At 40.1% G+C, this 18,547-nt stretch overlaps 1 pseudogene; it reads left to right on the forward strand.

Annotated features, from left to right (window-relative positions):
- Positions 1 to 8,208: 8,208 nt before the first annotated feature.
- On the forward strand, positions 8,209 to 8,599 carry LOC103748825 (annotated as a pseudogene).
- Positions 8,600 to 18,547: the final 9,948 nt, after the last annotated feature.

An 18,547-nucleotide genomic window follows, 5' to 3' on the forward strand; every position in this document is an offset into this window, starting at 1 on the left:
AGTATAGTCCTGATACACAGGGGAAGTTAGTGGAAGAAAGCACTTGAGGGGTATCAGAAAAGTTGGGAAGAACTGACTGGAAATACATAAACTGAAGTAATCTTTGAGTACCGCACCGAACCGGAGACAATGAATTTGTGGCGGCACTAGGCTTCATGGGTGCACTGTCAGCTCTGTGAGACAGCAGTAAAGGCAATCAGCTGGAGACAGAAAAATCAGAGTTCACCAGGCAGAGGTGACATAAATAGGTTAGATCTGAGAAGTTTAGCAGAGAATGACTTAAGAATATGCCTCAGAGTCAATCAAATGGAAGATGATGTGGAAATGGCAGTAGAAGGAACAGGAAGTGGCGCTCACAAAGATACTGAAGATACGATACGGAAGAACTACAGACCAAGGGAACGGGAACGGGAAGGGTGCATGACGGTAACCAGGAAGGGTATGGTTTTGCGAAGGAGAGAAAGTTCTTGGTGACACTAAATTCTAGGTTGTGAGCATGGAAACAGGGCAGAGGTCATCTGACTTCAAAGGTCCAAAAAATATGGAAAATGTTTTTCATCCGGAATAAGAAATTAGGAACTGGTGAGATGACGCAGAGTTTAAGAGCATGAGCTGCTCTTGCAGAAGACTCGGGTTTGAATCCCAGCACCAACATAACAGCTAACAACCATTCATAGCTCCAGTTCCAGGGGATCCGACCAGGGTGCTCTTCTGACCTCCATGGACACTGCATGACATGGGTGCACTTACATACATGCAGGAATAACACTCATACACATGGAATAATAAATAAATAAATCGCTAAAAAAAAGAAAAAGAAATTTGAGAGGAAGATTGTCAACCAATGCTTGAACCTTCAGGAGCTTAGAACAGATTAGGGGCAGGTGGCTGATAACAGTGGGGGCAGAAGATGGAGGACAGTGTCTCCAAAGCAACATGCTTTGTGAAGGAGAGAGGAATGTGATTTGAAAATAACACCAGGGCACAAAAGTATGCCCACTCCACCTTCTGACTCTACAGTATGTGGAAAGAGCAGCTGTCATCCATAAAGCTGTCAGGAAAGTAGCACTTTAACAAGCCAGGTGCCAGCTGAGACAAGACATGAAACAGAGTAAATGAGGATGTCAGGAAAAGAAGAAAACAATTTGTTATGAATCTGGGGTGTAGTGAAAGAGATTTAGAGGGGTAAAAATTAGGCAATGCTGGTTAAGGGAGAGATAACCCGAATAGCACACCTTTCAACCAGCAGTCTTTGTAGATTCACAAGGCATGGTAGTTTTGGATAGTTTAGTATAATCCCAATTCAAATGCCAAGTTCCCTCTGGTAGAAGTTAAATGAGATGGCAGGATTAACTGACCTTTGAGAGATTCCTAATCCAGTAAGCAATTGGTCATGGGGATTAGTTAATTTCATGATTAAAAACATTTAACTGCGCATAATCATTGGACACTGTACTATGTTACTTAAGGATGCTTTCATACAAGCATATAGTGAAGTATTGAGCCCCTACCCTCTCCTTTCTTTCTCTTCCCTTCTGTCCCTTGCCCCCCAGACAGACTTACTTCTATTAATACTTTTATTTCATATATTCATGCATTATTTTATACACTTATATAAAATCTAGAAATGACAAATGAGATAAAATATACAATATTTTTCTCTGAGATTAGCAAATTTGCTTAAATAATCTCAACTTCTTATTTATTTTTCTGAAAATGGCATAACTTTGTTCTTTGTGGCTGAAAACATTTCAGTGAGTATCTGTGTAACATTTTCTTTATCCATTCCTCTGCTGTGGATGCCTAGGTAGGTTCCATAAATTATCTATTGTGACCAACACTGCAGTAAACAATGACATGCAAGAATCACTGTGGTATTCCGACTTGTAATTTTTCAGGTAAACATTCAGCAGTGGCATAACCGGGCCATATGATCCATTTATTTTTAGCTTTTTGAGGAGTCTCCTCCCTGATTATCATAGTGGCTAGATGTACATGACAATCTCCCTGATGAACATATATGCAAAACTTCTCAAGCGGTTAAGAACATTGGTTGTTCTTTCAGAAGACCTAGGTTTGAGTCCCAGCACCCACATGGCAGCTAACAACTGTCCATAACTCCAGTTCCAGGGAATCTGACAGCCTCTTCTGTCCTCTGCGGGCATTGAACAAAATGGGTGCACTTACCCACAATGCAGGCAATACACTCATATACATAGGACTTATCAAAAAGTCTATTCACTGTACCAAGCTGGCTTCATCCCAGAGATGCAAGGATAACTCAAATATGCAAATCAATAAATATAATATATCACATAATGGATGTAAGATAAGTGTCACATAATCATATAATAAGATACAGAAAAAGCCTTTGATAAAATCCAACATCTCTTCATGACAAACATCTGGATAGACTAGAAATAGAAGAAGCACATCTCAACAAAGTAAAGGCTGTATCTGCAAAAACTTTATACCACATACAGAAAACCCCAAACATTTTTACTAAATTTAAAACAAAACAAGTGTCCAGTTTCTCCATTTTTTTTTTTTTTTTTGAGACATGGTCTCACTATGTAGCCTCAGTTGGCCCGTAAACTTTCTGTGCAGACCATTCCAGATTGGCTCCCATCTCACAGAAATCCATGTGCCTCTGCCTCCTGAGTGCTGAGATTAAAGGTGTATGCCACCGCTCTTGGCAATGTCTCCATTCTTATTCAGTGTAGTGGTGGAAGTCTTAGCTGAAGCAATAAGACTAGAGAAGAAAAAAACAGGAAAAGAAATAAAAATATCCTCATTTTCAGATGATAGGATTCAATACACAGGAGACTCAAAAGATCCTCCTGGAAAACTGTTAGCTCTAACTTAGTGTAACACTTTTGTCAAAGTGGCAGGATGCAGAAAAAACAACATACAAATTCAATACCCTTCTGGGGCTGGAGAGATGGCTCAGCAGTTAAGAGCACTGGCTGCTCTTGCAGAGGACCTGAGTTCAATTCCCAGCACCCACATGGTGGCTAACAACCATCCATAACTCCAGGTCCAAGGGAATCCAATGCTCTCTTCTGACCTCTAAGGGCATTGCATGAAACAGGTGTTCTAACATACATGGAGGCAATTCACACATACACATTAAATAAATAAATAAATAAATAAATAAATAAATAAATAAGATTATATAATGAAAAGTTTAAACACTGAAAAAGGAAATTGAGGAGGACACTAGAAGATACAAAGAACTTTCATGTTCAGGGATTGGAAGAATTAATATTTTGAAAATTGCTATGCTACTAACAACAATCTAAAACAGTCCTTGTAAATCGCCATTAAAATTTCAATGCCATTCTTCACAGAAACAGAAAAAATGCCTTGAAATCCATTTGGAAGCATAAAATACCCCAGACAACCAAGGCAATCCTGAGAAATAAGAATAATGCCAGATGCATCACCATAGCTGAGTTCAAGTTCTGGACCCAGCAACAGCTATTTGATTTTTACAACGATCAATCAATCGAAATACAATCAATCAGAACTATACACTAGAGAAAAGACAGTTTATTAAACAAATGGTTCTGGGCAAACTGAATAGTCACATATAGAAAAATGAAACTTGATCCCTATCTCTCACCCTACAAGTCCAAATGGACCAAAGACCTTAATGTAACACCCCAAACTCTGAAACTGTTGGAAGAATAAGGAGGAAAATCATTTCAAGTTACAAGCATAGGCAACAACTTTCTGAACAAGACTCTAATCATTCAGGAAATAATCCCCCAAACTGACAAATGGGATTGCATGAAATGAAAACCTTCTGCATAGCAAAGCAGGGAGGTCCAGGGGAGAGACAGCCTCCAGAAGGGAGGTGGGGTGGGAAACCTTTGCTCGCTACCTTTGCTCACTATACATTTGACAGAGGAGTAGCATCCAGAACATACAAAGAACTAAAAATCCAAAACAAGAAATTAAACAACCCAATCAATAAATGAAATAACGACATGGACAGTTAGTTCTGAAAAGATGAAACGCAAATGTCCAATAAATATATAAAACATTTCAGCTTCATAGCCGTAAGAGAAATGGAAAGTAAAACTACATTCAGATTCTATCTCACCCTGGCTAGCACCAAATCTGGCACAGATGTTGATAGAAAGGAACCTGTATTTTCTGCTGGTGAGAACTTCTTGAATGTTTTTTTACCAACTTTTTGGTTATAGGACATCTTTATACTAGTAAAAGTTACAGTTTCCACAGCTTCTGTTTGTAAGGAAAGTTTTACAACATCAATTTACATGATTTTAAAGTACTGTTTAATGAGAAAAATAAGATCTTTAACCTGTGTTCATTTTTGTATCTGTCTGAGAGTTGTTTACTTTTATTTTTGAAAGTATCTTTTAACAAATTGTATTTTCTAAAACAAAAAAGTGAGACGAGTAAAACTGCTTTACACTTTGAAAATCATCTTAATGACTGGCATAACACAAGACAGCTGGTTCCTCATACCACACTCGCCAATCTGCCGTGGATTTGTTGTAGTTGAAGAATAGAAAGAGAATCTGGCCTTACACAGATATGTATTTGGAAAAAAATAAGAGTACTCTAATAGTCTTTTGAGATAATCGTAGATATTTATTTTTAATAAATGCAGCAAAAATTTGCCAAGTTTTAGCTTGTTAAAGGTTAGCTTCAATGTGAATCTGAAACTACGTCTAGAAACTTTCATACTCTGCTACATTAAAATTCATTAGTCTATTTCCAACTTTGAAAGAATCTCTTAACCATGAATTGGCCATTTGAAAAGTCTTGACTCACTGAGTTATACAGAACTTCCAAACTTTGGCTTATTTAATTAGGTAATACCCCCAAACCCATGAGGTCAACATCACCAACACACTCATATTGAAAAGCCTCAGCTATTAGGAGGTTGTCAAAATTACAGATAATTATGTATTTTAAAATCCTACTTTTTACTTGAAAGCTTGAATGTTATCATTGACAACAAATCCAGTGAGTTATTTCCTTCAAGTAACAGGCTCACACACTAACTTAGGAAATATTTGCCAAATATTCAAGTCTAAATGATTTGTTTCTCCATCAGTTATCCCTTTAGGTAAAAACATCTCTTCACAGAAAGAAGGTTAATCCTGTTAACAACTCAATTACATAAGTGCCTTCATTAGAGAGAACTATTTGTTGTGATTCATCCTGGAGAGAACACAACAAATATCTACTTGTCCCAGATAGGGCTTCTGGGACAGACTCCATCTAGTTTTGTAAGTAAATGAGTTGGGGAGAAATGGCTACTTAGGAAGTGTGAATGACGAGTCACTTAGGGCAGCATGAATGGTTTATGTAGCTGTGTCACTGAAAAACCCACCCCAGCACAGGTCAGGACCCCCTGCAGCCCTGGAGTCCCAGCCGCTTTGCAGGCAGTGCCACAGTGGCCTCCTCCTATACTCATTGTTTACTGTTTGTGTAACCTTGAGGAGGGCCTCCTGTGCTTTCTAATTTTTGGAGCTTCCTGAGTCTCACACTTCATTAGCTTCCTGAATCTTATGAGACTTCCTCCTTTGTCTAGGAGAAAGTTTCAGTTTGGAGGAAATGACTACACACCACCATCGTACTTCAGTATACAACAGAGTTATTCTATGCACACTGTTCATTTTGCACATAGACTATTAAAGATGCACACCCAAGGACTGAGATTTTAAATCAATTCTTTTTACTGCTTCACCAGGGACATTCTCAAGTGAAACTAGCATTTGATTCTACCATGAGTAGATGGCAGTGAGGAATCCAGCTACTTTATCAGTGCTTTGACTCACTTTAAGATGGCGAAAAATATTCAGCACTGCTTTTACATCATCAGTACAAATGCTAACAAGGTGGAAAAGCACACAGGGTCTCAATATCACTTTGAAAAGAATTTTACCTTTGTGAACCCCCTGATAGGATCCCAGGGACCCACAACGGTGAACAAACCATGCTTTGAAGACCATGGCCTTTCCAGACCCTTTTGCTTCTCTCCTCACTAAAGGAACGTGTACCTATGGAGAGACTTCTCTGCTGGTGTGTGGCTACTTTCACCTCTTTTTTCTGGTGCTTGGGATAGAAAAAGTTATCAATGAAGGTTTTCTTAGATGTTCAGCATGAAGGAAGGTTTACAAGATGGTATTAAAAACAAAGATGGCATTTAAAAGGCATGGCGTTAGCTGGCCGTGGTGGCGCTTGCCTTTAATCCCAGCACTTGGGAGGCAGAGGCAGGCGGAGCTCTGTGAGTTCAAGGCCAGCCTGGTCTACATAGTGAGTTCCAGGACAGCTGGGGCTACAGGGAGACCCTGCTTCAAAAAGACCAAAAAACCAAAAAACAAAAACAAAAGCATGGTGTTAAAGTGGAATCTTAAGGGAGAAGTTTTGACAGATGAAACCGCCAGAGAAGAGCACTGTGGGTAGGAGGCCACAATACAGTTAAAACTGCTGCATTTGTAGCGTTGATCAGTTAGGTGAACGCTCACACTATGCCATTGGACATATGCAGCTATTACCTGTGAAATACAGTTAGGCTAGAGAGAAATTTGAAAACCACAGAATATCAGTGTGGGTGGAATCATGCCAGTAGATGTGATCCTACAGAAAGTATGGGGTGAGCAACAATGGGGTAGGGCGTTGAGCTTCTTCTTGGAAGTATCTCTATAAAAATAGTCAGGGGGCGGGTGGAGAGATGGCTCAGCAGTTAAGAACACTGGCTGCTCTTGTAGAAGACTTGGGTTCAAATCCCAGCACCCTTGTGGCAGCTAACAACCATCCTTAACTCTAGTTCCAGGGGACTCGATGCCTTCTTCTGTCCTCTACAGGAGCTGCATGACATGGGTGCACTTTCATACATGCAGGTAATACACTCATATACATAAAATAAATAGAAAAGAAAAGGAAAAAGTAGTCAGAGGAAATGATACTGGTAAAGAAATCTGAAAAAGAAGACTCAGAGACTGGGTTGGAATTCAGGAAAGATTAGGACCCTGGAATCAAAGAAGAAAAGAAGCAAAGGAGGGAGGGCTTTGCGGAAGGAGAAGGTGCTCCCGATGATTAAGAACCTTCAAGTGTCCATTGGAGTTGGTAGCGGAGATGATGGGCCTCTGCTTGAGTGAGGAAGGATGGAACCACACTACATGAAGCTGAGGTTCAAGGATGGTAAAGGCAGGAGGGGGAGATTGTTAACGACTCTTAACTTGACCATAAGTAGAAGATAAGAGTAGAAGAGGAATATGCTTTAGAGAAGAATCTTAGTAATACGGGAGAGATGTAGGTATCTGCTACCCTTAGGTAAGAGCGGCAGAAGAAGAGACAGTGACACCAACGAGAAGATAGTTGCCATGAATGGACTTTCAGAAAGGGTCAGCAGATGATCAAAACATGAAAGCCATTAGACTCCTGCTAAGGAAGCTGGAGCCAGGCAGGGAGAGAGAGAATTAGATTTACATCTGTAGAATGATGTGAACACTTTCACACCTGGTTGCCTTTATTTTCTCTATAAAATGGAAGCTAAATTGTCTTTTTAGAGTGAGGTTACTAGAAGACAGCAGTATCCAAGCTTGGCTCACTCAGCAAATAGCCTAGGGCAAAAAATATATTTCTAGCATTTACTTGTGTTTCTGTATTTGCAGGGAGGAATGTTGCATAATTCCAAGGAAGTAGGAGGCAGTGAGAAAGGAAACAAACCAGAGAATAAGCAAGGACAGAGATAAGAGGCGTTGCTAGATAGTTGCTGGGGGTGGGGGTGGGGGTGGTAGGTTATGTGACAGCAGAGGCCCTGTGAAATACTGCAGGACACCTGGTGGGGAGAATGGAGAGAATTCTCCCAGTTCCTGTCTCCATTGGTTAAAGGTTTGCCCTAGAGATTGCTAACTGCCCTGTGCTAGTAATTTGGTAACGTCCTAATGCCTATCAAGTTTCCAAGAAGGCCCCAGAAGGGGAGGCAAGCACTAGGTCCACGTGAAGATAGTGCTGAAGCAAAACACAGATATTATATAAGTGGCTCAGGGAAAACTGAGGACCCATGGTAAAGGAAGGCCAACAGGTCTGGCATGATGTGTGGCAAGTGTCTGAAATAGGAAGTTGACTTGAAAATAATAAACAGAGGCCCCAGACAGAGACACCGCCGAGGACTCAGCTGCCTTCTGCAAGCTGTTTCCATCGAGGAAAAGGAATCACATCATGTTCGCTATCCAGAACCTCCACTCTTTTGACCACCTTTGCTGATACAAGTAAGGGTGATGACCTGCTTCCTGCTGGCACTGAGGATTATGTCCATAGAAGAAGTCGACAGAGAAATGGCAGGAAGACCCTCACCACTGCTCAAGGAATCACTGATGATTATGATAAAAAGAAACTGGAGAAGACGTTTGAGAAGAAATTTGCCTGCAATGGCACTGTGATTGAGTATCCAGAATATGGAGAAGCAATTCAACCACAGGGGCACCAGCACAGGAACACACTCCAGTTCCTAATAGAGATTGGCCTGGCTAAGGACAATCAGCTGAAGGTTCATGGGTTTTAAGTGCTTGTGGCTCTCTGAAGGTTAAGTGAGGATTTCCTTACAATGAGTAGAATTTCCCTTCTGTTCCTTATCACAAGTTTAAAAACCTCACAGCTTATGTAATGTAACCATTTGGGGTCCACTTTTAACTTGGACTAGTGTAATTCCTTCATGCAAGAAATGAAAAAAGAAAATAGGGTCGGGCATGGTGGCTCACACTTTTAATTCCAGCAGCCCGGAGGCAGAGGCAGGCGGATCTCTGTGAGTTCAAGGCCAGCCTGGTCTACATAGTGAGTTCCAGGACAGCTGGGGCTACAAGGAAACCCTGTCTCAAAAAGACCAAAATCACAAGTGCTGAGATTAAAGGTGTGCACCACCACTCCTGGCACTTTATATGCTTTTAAGCTGCTAAAATGATGTGAATTATACTTTGGAGGGGGGGTTCTCAAAGCAATATGCAGCTTGGTTTGATATAGGAGGGCCAAGAGATTAAGAAATCAGTTGAGAGAATGAGGAAGAGGAGGAGGAGGAGGAGGAGGAAGATAACAAATAGAATTCGAAAGTCAAGTGTTCATTTTAAGAATGAATACAAATTTTGAGTAACATTGACAGCATGTTGGAGCCATACATTTATTACAGTAATCATTTGCAAACCTATGCCACTTTTGCCTGCAATATCTAGTGACCCCAACATAAAAAGGTTTTCTTGGATAGAGTTAGTAGTAGATGAAAGAAAGTAATATTTAAGATGAGAAAAGAGAGAACGTGACCAACCATGGAATTTAAATAAGAGGGATGATCTGATGAAGCCAGGAAAGGAACTGGATGTTCTGATGCTTGAAATCTTATTTAGTAGGAATTAAAGGAAGAGAAGTCTGAAGGATATAAAATTGAGGCCATAAAGTAGAAGATAATCTGTTGGGGGAAACATTTTAGTAACGAGAATGGCCACTCGAGTCATGGGTATGAATTCATGAAGTAGAATCAGCATGAAATCCCATTTGACGTCACTGTTAAAGGTGCTGGGTGTGTTGAGCAGATGGAATGAAACAGGATGAAGGTAAGCGATGAGGAGGTTACATGAAACAAGATGGTGAAGGTAGCAGTATGTAGGAAAGGGAGCTGGCGGTTGGCAGACACTAACAAGAGGGCATTTCCACTGCCCGGTGATTCCATGAAGCAACAGTATGCTGAGCGCAGAACTAGATGCTAGAAAGAGCTCTAATTGTCAAGTCTAATGCTCAATAGGCAATGGGGAAGATAATACGAACTCTAGAAAGGCATATGATGTTCTCTCCACTATGCTGGGGAAATCACAGTGCTGAAACTTGACCACTGATTGGAATTTTTGCAGGTGTGAAAGGAAGGGAAAGGAAGACATAGCCACTGAGAGATTCAGCAGAAAGAGACTGAGAAGATTGATGAACCTGGCTATTTTAACGTCTTTAAAAATATATTATGTGTTTAAGTGATATTTAGAAATTCTTCCAAGTTTTTATATTTTTGTTGCAATGTACAAATTTATATGTGAATATATAATTTAATTATAAGAGTAATTCACACCTCCAGTCTGCTTATTTTCTTGGCATTCAAATTCCTTAGCTCTTGGGAGCTCTTCAGGATTATGGAAGTCAGTCAGTACAGAATCGTCTGCCTTGCCTTGAACCCAGCGTGTGAGTGATGGCAGGTCTCTTCCAGACAAGGCTGGGACGTTCTTCACCAGGGTCAGTAAGTTCCAAATGCCGACTCTCAAGTACTGAAGGCCAGAAAAAAGATAGTTGTAAATGGAAGTCCAGGTCTACCTCGGAACTTCCAGCTTGATTAAAGATGTGCACTGCCCCCCCCCGCCCCTCCTTTTTTTTCCCCCACTACTTTTGGAGGAAGATTAACTCATTTTACTTTTATAGCCTTGGGTGCACTTCCAATTTTTAGAGAAGCAACAAAAAAGCGAAATAGACTCATAAACTATCATCAGCTTTACTTTAAAATGGTTCTGTGAATAAATGATCAGACGGCGAAGGCCCGCAGACTCTGCCTAGCCACGCTCACTGGCTGACGTGCTCCGTCACGCCATTACTTTGAGCTGTACAGCAAATAGCAGCGCCAGCCCAGTTGAATGATGGAATTGGATAGGATGGGATCTAGGTGCCTCAGCGACGGGCCACCAGTTAATTGACTAAGCTAATTACTGGTTGTGTGACTAAGCTCAGAACGGGCTACAGATTGTTTTTTTCCTCAGAAATTCTGTTTCCTTGTCTTTAATATTAAACTAGATTACGTCTTATGGAACAGACTTTGGGTCTCCAAAGTCAAAACCTTCAGTCAGCAATAGTGGCCGCAACCAGCTTTGGCCACCGAGGAGTACTCCCTGGAGCTGCAGTTGGTCCTGTGGACCTTCTAAACCCGCCCCTGACTGTGGCTTGCCTGATCCTGGTTCCTCTTGCTTAACTGGTTGTGTGGCCCTAACAACCCTTCTGTCATGAGCTCCAAATGCTTCATTAGATTGTCAAAGACAGCTGTCATCTGGAAAAAGTTGGGGAGCAGATTCTATTGTGCTGGCCTTCAACATCAGTGCAACCAGTTTCCACCTGGACAGAATGGGACTGCACAGGTGAGGAACAAAGGGATTCACCGAGTCAGTGGTTTACTGTCAAACTAAAGAGTAAGAGTTCTCTTCTTCCTGATATTTCACTATGCTCAGAAGGAATTTGCTATTTTCTTTTTTGTATTTTTTTTATTTTGAATATACTTTTATTTTAATTGGTTCATTGTAATTGTAGGTATTGATGGGCTGCATATAACTGTCTAATGCTCAAATCAGTGTACCTGGTAAGCCCATCATCTCAATCATTTACTATTACTTTCTGTTGAGAACATTTAACATTCTTTCACCATTTTGAAATATCCAATTAATATTCAATGGCACTGCAGAACATTAGAAGTTATTCTCCCGTCACGTTACCCCTCCGTATCTGCTGACCATCCTTTCTCCAGCCCTCCTTATCTCACCTTCCAGAAGCACAGTGACTCTTTCGCTTCCACATGTGCGAATATTCTGCATTTGTCTCTTGTGTTTGACTTACTCACTTAGCATACTGTTCCCCAGTAACATCCATGCTGCCCCCAAATGACATAACAATTTTGTTCTTTCTTGGTTGTATAGTACTCTGTGATCTGGAGTATATACAGTACACACACGCATGCACACACATTTATCCATTTGTCCATCAAAGGATAGGTAGACTGACTCTGTATCCTGGCTATTGTTAATGTCACTGCAATGGAAGTTAGTGTGGGTATTTCTTCAACATGCTGGTTTTGTTTCCTTTCCAGATATCCGGTAGTGGGATTGTTAGGTTCTATGGCATTTCTGTTGCCAGTTTTTTGATGAACAGTCGTACTGCTTTCCATCACGGCTGTATTAATTTACACTCCCGCCAATTCCTTCTGAGTCTTCACTTACATTTGTTACTTTCTGAACTGAAAGGAGAACTTGCACCTTTGAATTGTGCTGATTAATGACACTGAATATTTTTGCATGTACTTATTGACCATTGTATATATTCTTTTGAGAAATGTCTGTTGAAATAAACAAATATGCAATTTTCAAGAATGTTATAGTGCTGTTTGGTTATTAAACCACAATTTGTCTCTCAAATGTTTCTGAATTTTAGGGAATCCCTGACAATAATTGTCTATAACTAGAAAGAAAATTCAGAAGATCATCACACATTGTGTCTCACTTCATTAGTCAAGCGAATTGAAAATAAGAGTGTTTTCTGGTATGATTCCTATTGTGCTTCCTCAGGAACACAACCTCTCATCAGAGAGAGAGGCATAAAGTATAGGAGTCAAAAAAGTATCTCCAGGCATATAAGTTCCAAATATTTCTCAGTAATATTTCACTTCAAGTAAGGCATTTATTATTATTTATTATTCTTTGTACCTTAGTTTGCTAACTATTGAAACAAAAAGCTTGGACCACATTAGTGCTTTTCAACGTATGGCCATGAAACTTTCTGCATAGAACATCTAGAGCTACTAATTCAATTACAAACTCTGCAGAGCAGTCCCAGAAACACCACACTAGAAAATGCACGGTTTCACCTAGATATATAAAAGTCATGGAGACAAAATTACAGAGACAAAACACAGTGAGTGGTGCAGCCTGGGGGCTGGAGATGAGGGAGAGGAAAAGGATGTGAGCAACAAAGGAAGTGCTGCAGGTTGACGCCTCTGTTCTGTGTCTTGAAGATGCTGCAGGTGACATGGCAAACACAGTTAATCGAAATTCACCGGGCTTCACATCTCAAATGAGTGAATTTTATTGTATGGAGCTTACATCTTACCTAACTATATGCAAGTTTCTAAACCTTATCAGAATCTGAATTTTAACAAATACCCTCAGTGGATGTTTTGTCCACTAAATTTTGGGAACTATTGAGTTTAACAATTTATTCATCTTTTACAAATTTAAGATTCCATAAAACTCCAATTTCAGCGACAGTGGCAAAGTGTTCCTTGATATCAGGGATGGATGGCCATGTGTATTTTTAGCTGTTATGTAAGTAAGCTATGAACTATATTAAAGACTAAGAACTCTAGAAGTTTTTTTAAGTCCTCTTTTTAAAGCTTGGCAAACCTCTCCAGGGAACATATTTTGAAGAATTGAAAGAAGCATTTAGCATGTGAGCTAGGAGGGATTCTAGATCAGGTCATATCATATGGACCAAGCCCCAGGGCCCAGCAGAGAGCCTTTTGCCTCTGGCCATATCCGCCCACTCTCCAAACTCAGAAGAATCTGTGTTTCAAGAGCAAGATGAGCCAAACACATGCTAACACATACTAAACTGCTGTGGGTTTTTTTTTTTTTTTTTCCCTTTCGTGCCCATGATCATTTTAAATTCTATTAGTCTTTAAAATAATTTTAGTAAGCAAATCAGTTCTTTTCCAGATCTCCCAGGCTACCATACGTTTTGAGAAATACAACACAGTGGCCTGCCTAGAGCCCCTGGGAATGCTTCTGATCACCCTCAGAAGAGCTGTGCAGGAAAAGGCTGGAATTCAATTATGACATCATCCAACTTAATTGCATTCCTAGTTACCTTTCCATTTGGGACCCTGCCTTCAGATTCCTCCTCCCCCTCCCCCCTCCTCTTCTCTCTCATTGTTAATCCAAAACAAAAAGTGCTCACCCTCTGGAGCAATGCCTGGTGTCTGAGATCACATTTTGATGGCTAGCTGCTGTCAATTATCAGGGAGGGACATGAGCCACCAGCTGTTGCCTGGAAACTGCCTCAAAGATCCAAAACCCAAAGAGGATTTCAACACTTGTGGTAGAATAAATGAACACTTCAATAAACAAATACTGCAGAAAGAAATGAAGGAAGAACAGAAGAAAGGGAAGGAAAGAGGTAAAAAGAAAGAAGTAATGTCCAGGCTCAGCTCTGCAAGCGTACTCCAGACCACTCTGGTCAGCAGAGGCAAAGTGGCTCATGGACTCACCCTTTCCTGCCTTCTGTTGCTGCCTGTTTGGTTTTGACCTCCTTGCTTCCCTGTTCCTCTTTCTCTGTGTCCTTCCCCCCTACTTAGATTCATTGTTTAAACTATCACTCGTTACAAAGGGCTTAACTTGGGGGGTAGGGGGGGTTGGAGAGATAGTGCAGCAGTTGAGAACACTGACTGTTCTTGCAGAAGACCCAGGTTTGAATCCCAGCTCCCACATGGCAAGTAACAACTGTCCGTAACTCCAGTTCCAGGGGATCTAACAGTCTCTTCTGTTCTCTGCGGGGATTGCACAACACAGGTGCACTTACCTACATGTGGGCAATACACGCATACATATAAAATAAGAATAATAAATAATTTTTTTTTAAAAAAGGGCCTAACAGAGGCTGGAGAAATACAGTAAGCATGAAAACACAGTTCCTTTGGAGGAGCTTATAAACCAGTGGGAGAACCTAATAGATGAACAGGAGCCCGAGGAAGAAGCACCCAGATCTCATTAAGAAAGCTTTCTTTGCTTTTCCTTTTTTTAATGCATGTTTTTGTTTTACATTTTCATTACATTTATTTATTATTTATTTATTTATTATTTATAAGGGGAAGGCGCATGCCATGGCATCCCTGTGGACATTGAAGACAACTTGTGAGTCAGTTATCTCCTTCCACCATATGGGTCCATGAAAAGGTCATCAGGTTTGGTGGCAAGCACCATTACTTGCTGAGCCATCTTGTCCAGCCCATAGAGAAGCTTTCTTATCCGGGGAGATTCTCCCCTCCCAGGGGACACTCGACAACATCTGGAGGTATATACAGTTAGATTTAGGCGGACAGAAAAGGAAGGAGTTTAAAGTTTAGAAACAAGAGTCAGAGCCAGACCTGCAACAGTCAAGAAATACAGTCCTCCATTCAAGGAACATAGCAAGGGCTGATAAGCTCTTCTGTCGGAATGAGTATCTGCATCAAAAGGGGGAGCGGTTTGGACTTATATAGGAACTCTGCTGTACACAACTGCAAGAGTTAACTTGGTACCAGGGTATAGTGTCTTTGAGGGTCTCTTCTCCAAAGATTATTTTCTCAGCGAGGTGGGTGAGTTATTTACAGCACTAAAGGAGATAGGTGGGCTCCATTAAACAGTCTCTCTCAGTCCAGGGAGTGGCTGTTGATAAGGCTTGATCAAGGCCAGGCTGCCAATTTAGGGCCAGTTAGATACGGCTTTCCCAAATGAAGCTTGTGGCTCTTCTGCAATTCACACATTCTTTCATATACAGTAAAGGGCTAGACAGCAGAAGAAAGAAGCTTCTGATGGTGATGTGGGTCTCCGATACTAGGAGGAAGAAGGCGGTTGGTAAACAGCTGAGGAGCTTCTGAGCAGAGGTTGCTCCTTCAAGCATTCATACGCCCAGCAGCCACCATCCATCTCTAGTTTCTCTGCTCAGGCATTGTCTGAGAGGTGCCTGGGAAACCCAGAGCAGGAACGGCAAGGCGGTTCCAGAGGTGGCAGCAGCTGTCGGCCAATAATGCTCCTGAGCAGTTCCCTCAAGAGGAGACCTGTCTGGTGCCTCTGCAGCCATCACAGAGAGACCGTGACTTCTGACTACACTGCTAAGCAAGATCTATTACATCTCCATCTTTCTTCCAAAATCAGTATGTACATCCACACTGATTAAGGCAAACGTGTCATTACTGCACATCTCCCATTTCTAGGCCTTTTTGTCCACTAAGCTGCTGTCCTGATTTTTGTTTGTGTGTATATGTGTATTTTTTTTAAAAAAAAAGAAGTCATTTCTTTTTTTGTTGAAAGTTAGGTAAAGAAAACGTATACACACATGCATGCACACACATGCACACACATATACATGCATACACATACATGTACCATATACATGTTTCCAGCCCATCACCACAGGATGGGCTTCACGTCTTCACTTCCAGATTGCAGGGATCTTTCAGATATTTGAAGAATCTTCCCTTGCTAGACCTTGGAAAGCAATACAGGAAATAGCTGATATTTTGTGTCATACTGTGGACGATGTGTAATGAGGCAGTGAATCTCCTTGACTGCTTTCAGTCTCTTCTTGGCATCGATGTGCACGTACTCACAACAGAAATCTGTGGTCTCTGCCAGAGCATGGAATCAAAACAATTTGCCCCCTCACTTCCAAAGACCCATTATAGTCAATAGCTAGTGTTTGAGCACAATCACTGTCAACAGTGACAAACCACTCCTCAGTGACGTAAGGTAATATGTGGAATACTATACTGTCCTAGGTGGAATTTCTTAACACCTGACTGCCAAGAATGACTCCGCTGAGATAAAAGATAAAGGCAAAATAAAGACAAACACTGTGTTTATTTGACTTGGTTTGCTCACTTATCTTTGTGAATGTGTATGTGTATATGTGACATTTTGAGGAAGTGATTCTAATATTAAATCTCACAGTGAGTGTACCTGAGTTGACACCTTCAGGAAATTAGAAAGGAACAGAACACATTTGCCAGCAAACTCATGGCATTTATAAAATCCCATCATATTAACTCATGAATCTGATATTGAAATAACCCAATATCAAGCACTGTCCTTTGGGGAACAACACACAGGAGGTAGTCTACAAGAAAAAAACCCAGATTTGCATGTACTAAATAAGCCAGATAGCTAAAGATGCATGGAGTTTCATATATCACTGTTTTACTAGAGAATTAAACATATTTATTTTATTTGGAATTGATTTGGGGAAAACAAGCTACCACACTATGCCTCATCAATGTCAGAAGAGTTATCATACACAAACACTCAATAATGACTTTAGAAAGTGATCATGATTAGTTCATTTCTTGATGCAGCACACACTACAGTAATAATCCAAATTGCCTGTAACTTATGAGTATATTTGGCAACAATGAGTAGTTCCCACTGTAGTATGAAATTAACACCACAGACTGTAGCTGTGGCATTTATTGAGCACAAGGGAGCTGATTATAGCCTCATAAATTCAAAGGCAACCTCTGCTATTACTTAATTAGAATCAGTATCTATGCATAAATTACAGTAGCAATAACTAGTATGGTTATAGTTAAAGATTTGTCAACTTCCTTATTATACAATAACCCCTTATTTTCCTACACAACCTATAATTTACGGAGGTTATACATTGTCTGTAAAAATTGTTCAGAGGGAAAAACTGGCACATGGCATCTTGGAGGCCAGTAGTGTTTTGTTTCTATGTGAACTTTTAAAATATTAATCTCGTGCTGCTGTTTATTTATTCCTAAGGAACACAACCACTAAATTCCCAAATCTGCCCCTAATAATAAATTATTTTGGCTGCATATGCATGTTTTAGAGTACAAAACTTTATCTTAAAACAAATATTGTTTTGACAGATTTTCTTCCATGATCTTTTTTATTTTTTAAATTATTGCAAATTAGAGTTTATCTGTATACTTCAAACACATACTCTTAATGAATATTATCTTCCAAATTCATTTTTATTCTTTGGTAATGGGAATGTAATACTTTTACACAGTTGAAATAAATATGCACATTTTCTGTGGGATCCAGCTTTTAAAAGTTTTGGGGCTTAACATTTTCTCATATGCACATTAGCTTCAGTGACATATGTGGGCTCAATATTCTATCAGATTAATACTTTAATATACTTCTGAAAGATAAAATTATCAGAACCAAATGATGTCTTTGCATGATGCAAATGCATATTCCAGACAAAAATGGTAACTTTTAGGCACAGGAAGAGTCAAACACAACTCGTCAGGAAAATAGTTGATCAACAACGTGGAATAAGGCCATGAAATAAGATGAATCCATTAAAGTTTTGGCACTATACTGTGTTTTTAAATATCATTTGGCAAAATTAACATTTTTCAACTGGATGTTTTTCTACTGTGTAGATGCTACCTAATTCACTTACAGAGTTAGAGCCACATCATTACCAAATGAGAAATTTGATATAAAGTCGCAGGCTAGCTTGCTTCTGCTTTCAATTACAGCCACTAATCTTTTTATTCTCCAGATGGATATAGCCTAACCTTTAGCAATAAAATACTTTTAAATATCACATTTGTCTCTCTACAGTTATTTTCAAATACATCAGGCCAATCATTTGAAATACTGGATACACTATTTGCTAATATCAAATCACCATCATTGTTGTTCCTGTTATTATCCATCCTGAAAAGTGCTTTTCTAGCCTACTTTTCCTTGACCATTGACTGTTTTAATGGCAGGAGAATAACATGAACCAACATTTTTCTCTATACCAAGAAATAATCCTCATTTATTCTGGGTAAGGAAAAAGGTAAACAGGCCTTGTCAAACCTGAACTTGACTGTCACCACAGTTCGATTGTATAAGATATTCTTTTTAAAAAATATTTTATTGTTAGTTGTTATTTTTTTATGTGGATGAGTGTATTACCTGCATGTGTGTAAGTGCACCCATGTTGCACAATGCCCACAGAGGCAAGAAGAAGGCATTGAATCCCCTGGAACTGGAGT

The sequence above is a fragment of the Nannospalax galili genome, unplaced genomic scaffold, assembly GCF_000622305.1.
Source record: "Nannospalax galili isolate Female #2095 unplaced genomic scaffold, S.galili_v1.0 scaffold1266, whole genome shotgun sequence".
Taxonomy (NCBI): Eukaryota; Metazoa; Chordata; class Mammalia; order Rodentia; family Spalacidae; genus Nannospalax; species Nannospalax galili.